Below are 11,866 nucleotides of genomic sequence, written 5' to 3' on the forward strand. Positions count from 1 at the left end.
TACCTTTAAGCCGAAACTATTGTCATTAAAATAAGAGCTTTAACATAAGAGCTTGATATAAGGGCTTTGAATGCGGGTCTCTAATGCTTTTCAATGCAGGTGGCATATGAGGATGGATGTGTGTTGTTTGGCTATGTGTCCCATCCATTTAACGCCCATCTCCAAGTCAAATTTATATCAATTTCCTCCCATTCCCACCCATCTTCCCTCAAACTACACCCCTTTTTGCCTCTTTACCTTGCTGAATTTGTCAGCTATTTTTGTTTTCCTACAGAGCTGCCATCTTGAAATGTAGTTGTTTACAGTTTTATGTTGGTATATCACATCAAAACTCAGAATATTACGTTTTCATAAATGTAACTAATAAAATTGCACCTTTTTTAGCATCATTTTGATTTTGTGGTAAAAAAGGAATCCATTACACATATTATAGGATATATGTATCGTTACTTTGCAACAGTTCACTGAATTGAGGCTGTGGAGTCTTCATTTTAATACATGTGTGGCATGCGCACAGTTTGCTGTACGGTATGTGCACAGCGCCCGTGGGCACAGGCAGGCAATGGATTCCGTGCTCCTCGCCAACCGAGGCTGAGCCTGGGAGTAGAGGCGAGTCTGTTTGGATTGCGATGCCCTACACCCAAGGCACCCCCAACGCACGCTGGAGTCAGAGAGACAGTTGCAGGTGTAGCAGGCATCATTAGCAGCGCGCGTGTAGCAGTAACTGCATCTTGTGTACACTTTTTCTTATTACATGCCAGTAACATTATACAATTCATACAATTACTCCTAAAGGTTAACAGCCCTTAAATGTGGCGATCACTAGTGGATATGGCGTTGTAACAATCATTTGTGATATTGATTTTCAAAATGGATCAGAAGTCAAATGGTACTAGACACCCCAATCCTCAACCAGGCCTGGAGAGGAGGAAGGCGTGACAACAGATGTCCCTCCCCCAGCTGGGGCGGTGTTCCGACAAGCAATTTGTTTCGTTCTGGAGTTTACAATCATATGTCATCTCATTTCCGGAGCCATGGCGGAAGCTTTATACATGGGCGAGTCCTCGGAGGACCAGAGGCAGTGCTGTAAGTGGGTGCTGGGCCAGACGGGGCCAAGTGCCCGGCAATCACCAAAAAGTGCGGCTGAGCCAAGGCCCTGCTGGACTCCCGTTCCACCACGCTACTGCGGGTCATTATCCCACCACGGCCGCAGCCATGACGGTAAATGAGCCCGCCACCATGATTGAAAAAAGGCAGCTGTGACTGACAGAAGTGACAGCCAGCCAAAGCTTTGTATAAACTGTTCTGTTTGAGCGATGCTGTGGCTGGATGGCACTTCAGTCAGTCACAGCTGCCTGCAGGAAACACTTCAGCATCTCCAAACTACAACTTCCTCTCCTGACCCCTCAAGAGGGGTCAGGAGACGAAGTTACAGTCCCTTTATTGCCTGTGGGCAGAATCATGCCTGCACCCTCCGTGAACATGGGGGCTGTGCGCTGCAGATTCGATCACAAAGCCCAGGATTGAACACACCCGGTTTATTTATGCATTGCTTGTTGGCTACATGTATCCGACAAACAATGCATAAATAAATATGTCTGTTCAAGGAGCAAAACGAAAAGTGATGAAAAGAAGTGATGCAAAGAGGGGAACAACGGATAGAGGGAGATAAAAGAGGAAAGGAAACTGGGAAGCAGAGGAAAGAGCAGATTGATGAAAAAGAGAGATCAGAAGGGAAAAGCTTGGAAGCAGTGTTTGCAGGTGGATCGATAAACAATGCATAAATAAATAAACCTGGTCGTGTGCTGAGCGGGAACAGTTCTTGTGTCACAGGGTCTCGGGAGGATAGCTCAGGGGCAAAGTGCACGCTCTGGAAGATGTCACAGAGCACTACAGGTTCGATCCCTGTGTCCGCATTTGAAACCTCTGGGTATTAAGCGTGTTATAAATAACCTATCATATTACTACCATACACGACCCGGTTTATTTATTTATGCAGTGTGGGCCGGGTGGGCAGGCTGATTTAACTATTTAGTTTGTACCAAGCAGATTGTGTTGCGATATGCACTTAGTTATATAGGCCAGACCATTTTTACATGTTCGTCTTTAGGTCACACCCATCAAGTCTTAGACCATGCCCATCAGGCAAGCCACGCCCGTGAATGAGGCCCCCCCCTTCAATTTCTTATCCCACTTAAAGCACTGACCAGAGGAAACCAGCCCAACCGGCCTGTAAGCACCACCGAACTGCAGCAATTAGGGGCCAGGTTTTGAGTTGTTGTTATGTTTCGGTATGTTTGTTTTTTATGACGACACCTTCTCCAATGTACCACTGCACATTCATTTGGACAACGTTATGCAGGTAGCATGCTAGAATCTCTGCCAGTAAGGTTATACAAAAGTAGATAATTGGAAGTAGACGCTTTATGTAAACGTAACGCTTGCAACATGTCTAGTCAACAAACTTGTCTTTCTTGCTAGTTGGTTTACTGCTCCACAAAGCACTGAGATGACTCTCCCATTTCGACATTCTATTATATAGGGGGCTAGCTCAGGCGCTGAAAATGGGTCTATTCTGAAATACCTGGAATAGAGAAAGCAGCAAAAAAATGTAAAGCGAGGTCAGAGCAGAACGTGAGACACTCAAAATAAAGCCTATTATCTCCCTCCTGTCATTTTAGTTCAGTGGTGGAAATGGAAAACATTTAAAGGGGGTTTTCTTTCATGCTGCTTCTCTCCAAACTTCACACTACATTAAATTCCACTTTAAATAACTTCCATGGGAGTGGTGCACCCAAAATACTGTTGGTAATCCATTGATTTTTAGTACATTAAGGGATCCATAGACACGCTCTACAGTAGAAGGCTACCAAGGTAGCTCAGCAGGTTGAGAAACCATAGCTGAGATGTTACATATTGAAAACTGGTTGTTGATCATATGACTTTTTGCAATTCCTTATAAAAAACAAGTGCTATAAAAGGTGTTTGGCCAGGGCATGGGTTGGGTTGGTCGCTTGCTTATATTCAGGGCAGAGGTGGGGGTATTGGTTTTTTTTTTTTCCGAATATATTTTTATTGGTTTTGTACATACATTGCATCAACTGTTTGCGAATACATAAAGAGCGCTGCGCGCAGCGCGATTGAGTTTAGAGGTGCAAGTAGTAAAACAACAAGGACAATGTCCTTCATAACAAAACAACAATCATAACAGGTCAGAGGGCAGTTCATGGGTCGAAGCAAGCGTTTAGTCTAGCCCTGATGGGCAGTGATGGATTGCATGTGGGCAGAAAGGGATCCTTGTATGGGCTTTAGGTACTGAGTCGTTCTTAGATTGTGGTGAGCGATAGATTATTCGGGCATTGGAGCATCATTCCTGGGTTCATTAGCAGTCCGGACCCTGGGCCAATCTGTACCTCTGCTCTGCTTTGTCCCCTTTGTGTTTATTCGGTTTTGTCCATCCATCGTAGGGAGGGGGGTTGTCATGCCAGACCTGGGAATTTCTGGGTGAAGTCCAAAAAGGGAGCCCATGTTTGGGAGAATTTGTCTCTGTTTCCGAACCGAAGGTCCGTAATTTTTTCCGCTGCAATTATGTCCCAGCATTTTGTCCACCACATTTGTACTGCCGGGCCCTCTGGGTTTTTCCACAGCCTAGCTATGGAGACTTTTGCGGCGGGGGTATTGTTTTAAGAATGAAATGTAGAGTCAACCTTCCTGAGGCATTCAAAGCGGACCAATGCATACACGTTTTTGGACCAGGTGCTGTAGGCCACTGAGCTACCATACGTTCGTTTGCAGCGTCCGCAGACGTGAACATTTTACAGCATATTCACAGATGCCATTTCCAGGTTCTTAATATACTCACTTTAAGGAACTGAGGGTGGGGACTGTAGTGTCCTGACTTCCCCAGGCCCCGAGGACCACTCTGGGCCTCCTTCAAAGATGCCACGTACAGGGGCCGGTGTAAAATAATACATCTTTATTACACACAAGTGTACAGTTAACTAATTCCTCTTCCCGGAAATCCCCTCCCTAACCCAACATCACTTCCCTCTGTCCTGGCCCAAACATGGGCCTTCCCCTCGCAACAATGAGGGTGGGATACGCGCCCTAATCAGCAACATGATAGGGACGACATGGTGTTCGGTTGGTTTGGACACTGTCTCCAAGAGGTTGGCACACCCATCTTCTGGAACAAATAAACAACCGGCAGCTCAGCCTGGTGGCCCTTGCGCTGCAGATAAAAGCAGCCACTAAAGAAGCCGGTCCCCTCTGTGGCACTCACCAATTTCCCTTCTTATCTCAGATGTTTTTATTTGATAAAACTGACATTCCAGCTGCAAGGGCCCTCAACGCGATATGCATGGAAGCTATTACTCTAAGGAGCCTCGTCGCGAACATCAGGTATTCTACATAGACCAGTCTGGAGTTTGGTGTCCCTGTAAGAGCAGATTCTACTCTGAAACCACAGCAGCAAAGAAGAAAACACTTTTGTAATAAAAAAATGTGTAATATATAAACTCAAAACAGTTCCAACAGTATAATGGGAACCTCCCAATCCAAAATGGAGGGCAGGTCATGCCCTGGGGGCAACCAATGGGCTGAGAGCCAACCACATAAAGGTCCATTCCTCTATCACCAACTTCTCTTTCTTTGCTGCTGACACCACAGCTAAGTCACACCTCCTATTTGGTTCCTTAGAGACTGTTAACTGGGTTTAGTGTGTTACTTTGTCGCCTATGTATATGGAATTGCATTGTCTATTATTGCTGTGACGTGTTCGCCTTGCTCGGTGTGCGATTTCCTCAGCGTTCGCTTTGCTCGGCGTTTGCTTTAGAACGTGGTGTTTCCTTTTTATTGGTAGCATTGTTGTTACGTTTGAGTTGGAACGTATTTTGTTTCCCTGTTCTAGTATATATGGCGGTGAATGCCGTTTTTTCTCCCCTCAGTGGTGCCGCCTCCAGCTACTGACATGTGTCGCCTGCCTCAGTTAACATCAGGCAGCGACGCACTTAGCAGAGCTTTTCCTCTCAGAGGTGTTCTGAGGCACGCGAACAAGTTCGGGCCCACGTGCCCCCCCTTTATATTGATACCATTGTAGTTGTGACGCACGTGTGCCCATTAAGGATGCTTCGCTTCAGGCCTCCGCGCGTCACCGCTGTTTGTTCTCTAGTTTTCTCTTCATATTGTTTTTTCCTTTTACCCTTACAGTACGCTGCTTGCGTACAATAGCCGGTTAAACTACAGGCAAGACCTGTTACTACGTTCTGGTTGCCACCAGTGTGGGTCACCCTGCTAGGGTGTACAGATTAAGCGGGCCTGCTCGGCTAATTTTGTTCAAGTGTGACAGCTGAAAGCTGTCATTGACACTTTAATTTTGATTGTTGGTTCTGCATTCATTAATATTCTCCTATATATGTTTGAGCGTAGTGTGGTCCCCTCTTCTGTGGATGCCAGCACTCAAGTGCGCCCTTCTAAGAAAAGTGATAAGTTGGGGGAGGGTGTAGGAGACCAGTCCCTTCATGCTCAACCGTCAGTGGCACAGGCAATTCAGTCATCATTGGACACTGCCTTGTCTGGCCTCAATGACACCCTTGCTTCGGCTTTTGACAAGCTGATTAATCGCATTGCAGATTTTCAAACTTCCCAGGAAGCGGGGCCCTCTGTCAAAGCTCAGCCCCCTAAAAAATGCACGAGTAAGACTAAACACATTCAAGGAGAACTCAGTCCTTCCCCTGTCCCTTCACCTGTTTCTTCCCCTAAGAAAGATCAAAAGTGCAGGTGGGAGGAGTCCTAACAACCCCTCTCTTCGACCCCTTGGCCAGCCCCCTCACAGCTTCCTGCTGCTGCACCCCCTATTTCTATTTCCACTTCCGATAGCTCAGAAGATTCAGATTTGCCTCCTAAAAGGCACAAGAGGAAGGTGGCCCCAGTCTCTCCACAAAAAGGCCCGGTCCTGGATGTCAATGGAGTACCGTTTTTTGATCCTGCCCTCATGCTACACCCTAGGTCTGCTGAGTGGCATCCTTCAGTGGAAGTTTCCTCGTTTCTGGAGTTTTGGATCAGGCGTCCCCTGCCTCAGGGGGACAGAAGTAAATTACGGTCAGAACGCCCTAGACCGGTGCTTCCTGACAAGGTGGCTTGTACACCTGAGATCGATCAGTCCATGGCTGTTTTTCTCTCTCAAAGGGGGAAAGACCCCAAAAAAGGGGCGGACAAGGCTTGGCATAGCTGCCAAGATAAGCTGTTGGACGTCTTGGGTCCAGTGACGCAAATTTTTGAACTAGCTGAAGAGGCGGGGTCCTCTAATACCCCGGTTGACGTTCACGTCTTGAGGGGGTGGATCCAAAGAACGGTTTGCCTGCTCGGCAATGCGAATGCCTCAATCTCCAAGGAGAGGCATAAATCCTTACGTATGAGGTTGGATCCTAAGCTGGCGAAATTGTCGGAGAGGGAAGGGGGTCCTTCGTCCCAGGGAAATGTGTTTGGAGATCGGTTTTTGAAAGATCTCTCCGCTTATGTTCATACAGTTACTGCTCTGGATAAGGCACAAGCTAATATTAAGAACGTTTTTGCACCTAAGGTTTTCCCCAAGGCCGGTAGAGCCCGCTCTTCTGTCTGTTTTTCCCAGGGCTCCTCCCGTCCCTGCCAGTACGCATCTAGAGGCGCGCACAATTCCTCCTCTGCTCGGGGAGCGAATACCCAATTTTTCCTCAGAAAAATTCGAATTGGAGAGGACGTGGCGGCAGAGGTGCCGGGAGGTGAAGAGGAACATTAGGTACTTTCTCATGTGTTAAAAGTTTTTTCCCACAGAGGTCTAGGGGGCAGACTGGCCAGGTTCCTCCCGCAGTGGAAGACCCTCACCTCGGATCCTTGGGTGTTGCAGACAGTTCAGGGATATCACATAGAGTTTTACTCCCCTCCTTGCCAGTTCTCCTATTCCCTTCCATTGGTGTTTGACGAGGTCAAGCAGTCTCTGATAGATGTGGAGATCAAGGACCTCATTTCCAAGGGAGCGGTAGTCCCGGCCTCCTACACGGCCTCTCAATTTCTGAGTACCATTTTCCTGGTTCCAAAACCAGATCAGTGTTTTCGCCCAGTCATAAACCTGAAGGCCCTCAACTCTTTCGTAGTATACCACCATTTCAAGATGAAGGGGATCCATCTACTCAGGGACACCCTTCTTCCGGCAGATTGGATGGCCAAGTTGGACGTCAAGGATGCATACCTAGTGGTTCCTGTGTTCCCTCCTTACCAAGAGTTTCTTCAATTTCAGGGGGGGAGTTGGGTTTGGCAGTTTGCCTCCCTTCCGTTTGGCCTGTCATCAGCTCCATGGTGCTTCACCAAGTTAATGAAGCCAGTGATGGCTCTCCTCAGGTCCAAGGGGATTTGGATTATCATATATCTCAACGACATGCTCCTTTTAGCCCAGCTCTCTCAGACTCTGTGTGCTCATCTGGAGTTTACAGTGACCCTTCTTCAGAGCTTAGGTTTTGTGTTAAATGTCAAAAAGTCCATATTGAAGCCTACGCAATGTATCCAGTTTCTGGGCTTCAATATAGATTCAAAGCTTTGCATCCTCGTTCTCCCGGACAGCAGGCTTTCAAAGATCAGGAAGGAGATTCGCTACATCCTCAGGAAAGGGAGGATCTCCCTCAGGCAATTGGCCAGAGTTGTGGAGATGTTGTCAGCGTCCATACAAGCTATCTTTCCGGTCCCCCTACACTACAGGGCGTTACAGCGTCTGAAGGCCAAACATCTGCGCAGATGTCTGTCTTACTCTCAGGTAGTGGTGTTGTCCCCAGAAGCCAGATTGGAGCTCCTTTGGTGGCTCAGGCACATGGATGCCTGGAATGGAAGAGTAATTTTTGGTCCCTCTCCAGATGTTGTTCTAGAGTCCGATGCCAGCGGAGCGGGCTGGAGAGCCAGGTTGGGTCAGGTTTCCACAGGAGGGAAATGGTCCCAGTTAGAGAAAAAACTGCGCATCAACTGTGTGGAGTTGTTGGCAGGGTCCTTTGCAGTCCGAAGCCTTCTCAAGGATCAGATCAGGGGAATTGTTGTGTCCGCCTCCGCATGGACAATGTCTCTGCGGTGAGATACGTCAATTATTTGGGAGGTACCAGGTCCAAGGTCCTAGCGGATCTGGCAAAGGAGTTTTGGCATTTTTGCCTGGACCGGAATATTGTGTTAAAGGCGGAATACCTTCCGGGGATCAGCAACGAGGTTGCGGACTGGAACTCCAGGCATCTGCAGGACAGAAGCGACTGGATGTTAGACAGGGGTCTCTTTGCCAAGATAGAATCTCTATGGGGTGCGTTTGCAGTGGATATGTTTGCCTCAAGGCTAAACTGTCAGGTTCCCAAGTTCTACAGTTGGAGACTGGATCCTGGCACTCTAGCTACCGACACGTTCCTCCAGGATTGGTCGGGTCAGTTGATGTATGCCTTCTCTCCTTTTGCTATGATAGCCAGAGTGCTGGTTCAGGTTCGCAGGCAGGCAGCCATGGTGGTGCTGATTACCCCCTTTTGGCCTTCTCAGGTTTGGTTCCCAGCTCTTCTGGAGTTGGCGGTGGATGTTCCTTGTCTTCTTCCTCTCTGTCCCCAGTTGCTGATAGGTTTGGGGGGTCTCCCTCACGAGCTGGTCCTTCAGGGGCATCTCTCCGTTATGGCTTGGAAGATTTCAGCTCTTCCTGGTGCTTCCGAGGGTATCAGGTAATATTATCGCAACCAAAAATATCGCCGTACATATGGTCGTCGGGAACGGCCATAGGCGATATTTTTGGTGGGGAGAATTTATGGGGTAAATGGATGGGAGGGTTGCGGGGGTGTCCCCTGCTCCCTTTTAAAATATATGGGGGTTGCGGGGGTGTCCCCCGCAGGTTCCATGGGGTAATATCGCCGCAAAAATATGGCAACATTTTTGTATGCCGATATTTTTGCGGCGATATTATCACATGGAACCCTTCCGAGGACTTTCGCAAGATTCTGTGTCAGTCATCAGGGACTCCTGGGCGACCTCTACTAAGTCAGGATACTCTTCAGCATGGAACCACTGGGTTAGCTGGTGTGTGGTTAGGCACATCGATCCTGTTTCTGCCCCTCCTGTAGAGGAGGCTAATTTTCTGGTGGAATTGTTTAAGAAAGGTAAAGCCTATAGGACTATTAATCGTTTCAGGTCTGCTATTTCAGCGGGGCACCTTTTGGTTAAAGGAGAACCCGTGGGTAGGCATTTTTTGGTGTGTAGAGCCCTTAAATCCATTCGTATTAAAGTTCCACCGAAACCAAAGTTTTTGGTTCTATGTGATGTTAATATGGTACTAGATCTCTAGTACTCGAGCCTGGCCGCTTAATGAAAGTCTGTCCTTGCAGCAGTTATTTTCCAAGCTGGCGATGTTGTTATGTCTGGTGTCTATTAAAAGAGTATCTGATATCAGAGCTTGATATGTGGACAATAAGATGTTTACTACTCAATGGGTTACCTTCTTTATTTCACAAAGAACTAAATGTATGACTTCCTCAATATCCTATCCAGCCTTCCCATAAGATAGTAAATTATGTGTTATCAGATGTTTGAAATGTTTTGAGTTGAACACGGAAAGTCTTAGGCCTCCGAACACCACTCAGCTGCTGATTTCCTACAGGAAGCCCCATAATCCAGTATAACCTTCCACTTCAGCCAGGTGGATTAGGTGGGTTATGCGGGAGGCGATGGTTGACACTTCCTCCTTTGGTCCCCATTTGGTTCGGGGCACTATGTCCTCTAAAGCCGCTTTTCTCTGCGGCAGTCTGGAGCAAATTCTGAAAGCAGCTGATTGGTCAAGGGAGTCAACTTTCAAAATGTTTTATCATAAACGTATTGCTCATGTTGCTGTTGATGTGATGCAAGGGCTTTGAACTTGCATAATAGGAGCCTCCTGTCTTGCCATAGAATACGTAATCCCCCACACGAGCGTGAGAAGGGGGTTTAGATTATATTAAAGACAAGGAGGCGATTATTATCCCTCCTGCCCACCCTTACTGGTTTTTGATTATCTTTCAGCTTTCGGTGAGAGGTCCTGGTCAAAGGCAGATCTGTTCCAGGTCAGATTGCGGGAAAGTTCACGTTCCGCCTGTTTTCAGTTGGACCATCACTCTTCGTGCTACGCGGATGGATTGTGCAGTGTGCGTTTGAGGAAGAACAGCGACAGAAAGAGGAGTTGGTGATAGAGGAATGGACCTTTATGTGGTTGGCTCTCAGCCCATTGGTTGCCCCAAGGGTATGACCTGCCCTCCATTTTGGATAGGAATGTTCCCATTATACTGTTGGAACTGTTATGAGTTTATATATTACAAACATTTTTATTACAAAAGATTTTTCTTCTTTGCTGCTGTGGTTTCAGAGTAAAGATTGTTATGCATAATATTTGCCTCCTTGTCTTTAATAGAATCTAATCCCCCTTCTCACGCTAGTGTGAGGGATTAGGTATTATAGAAAACAGAAAGTGGGGCAGAGGGGGGGGCGGGGCAAAGAGTAGACTCCAGTGCAATTTGGATCGTTATGCGGGAAGGTTGGCACCCTTCTTCATTTTTTCATAAATTATTGTTTTGCTACTTTAGAATTCACTGTAGGAGTGAAGGTATCCCCACCCACCTTCTCCACCCCTGGTTATGCCCTCCTTAGCCTCTATCTACGTCTATTTTTCCATCCGTCATCATCATGATTTCTGTTGCTTAATTTAGCGAGGCTGCAAATGGCACCATGTCATGTATGACGCTTTCTATCAGTTCTATTGTTTTAAACCCAATGGAGCATGCCACGGTTTATACACCCAAACTTATTATTGGAAAAAGTAAACTACATATTTATAATGCACGAGTATAGCTTCCAAGCAGTCTGTTGGGAGTTAATGGCTTAATTACAGCTGTAAATGATTACTGGTGTAACAGAAATGCCTTAACCAAGTGTGCTTTCAGCCACTTGATCTATAGCTCTACCATGCACTGACGTCCTGTTAAGCAATGACAAACCCAGCAGTTTTGCGTTGAGGTATTAGGCTTTTTACGGGTACTGCATCAAATGCCCAGGTAATCACTCTATTTTCCAGCTGTTGTGATCTTAAGGCCAGGTAGAACCATTATATCAGTGCCTAGAAAATGCATACCTCATACCTACACAAAAGCCCAAACTGTTGGCATTGCCAAAGTTTATCCTGTGTTGTGTCAATTATGTTTGCCTCTCTGCTCTGTCTGAAGAACTAATGCAAATACGCATCCCTTCCCAGCGGCAGTGGAGTACCTAGAAAATTAAAGTCAATTGAAATATGGCTGTTTCCTTGACAACTTCCTGAAAGCAAGTCACACTCCAGAGAACTGGCTTCTAGTGCTTAATGTGAGCACTTTTCTATTTATAGAAGAACTGTGCCTGTTTGTTCTGTTTCTTCTCTGTCATGTTAATGCATTACACCCAGTGCTTAATTTATGGGGGTTATTTTTGAGCCCCAGCACTTTTTATCTGAGACTCACTTTAATTATGAAGTGGTGGTAGTCCAGTGCATCCATCAACCACAATATGCAGGTGTGAGCTGTAGTGTAACCCCAAATATGTCGACACTGTGGGGAGCAGCTATGGGTGGTGGCAGCAGTGGTCGGAACTGCCCACCTCCAGGGTCGCAGGAGTGCTAGAAAATATTGGGACAGCTTTGAATACTAACCAGAGTTAATTCAAACAGGCCCCTGGGGGGCCTGGTAGCAGGACTAACAAAAGAGACAGGAAACCCCAACAACCTTTGATATGCACTGCGCCAACCTGAAGCCAGCTCCCGCCCCTCAGTATCAAGGGAGGTGAACTGTCATGTCTGGGACTGCATGTTTACAGTAGTCATCCCCGGAGG

At 46.9% G+C, this 11,866-nt stretch overlaps 1 long non-coding RNA gene across 1 annotated transcript; it reads left to right on the forward strand.

The window, feature by feature from the left end:
• Nucleotides 1–1,041: 1,041 nt before the first annotated feature.
• LOC138528758 (uncharacterized) lies at nt 1,042–10,396 on the forward strand. The gene is made up of 2 exons (XR_011284228.1): nt 1,042–1,221; nt 10,036–10,396. It is a non-coding gene; the product is annotated as an uncharacterized lncRNA (long non-coding RNA).
• Nucleotides 10,397–11,866: the final 1,470 nt, after the last annotated feature.

Source organism: Ambystoma mexicanum, chromosome 7q (genome assembly GCF_040938575.1).
Source record: "Ambystoma mexicanum isolate Mex_15411 chromosome 7q, UKY_AmexF1_1, whole genome shotgun sequence".
Lineage (NCBI taxonomy): Eukaryota > Metazoa > Chordata > Amphibia > Caudata > Ambystomatidae > Ambystoma > Ambystoma mexicanum.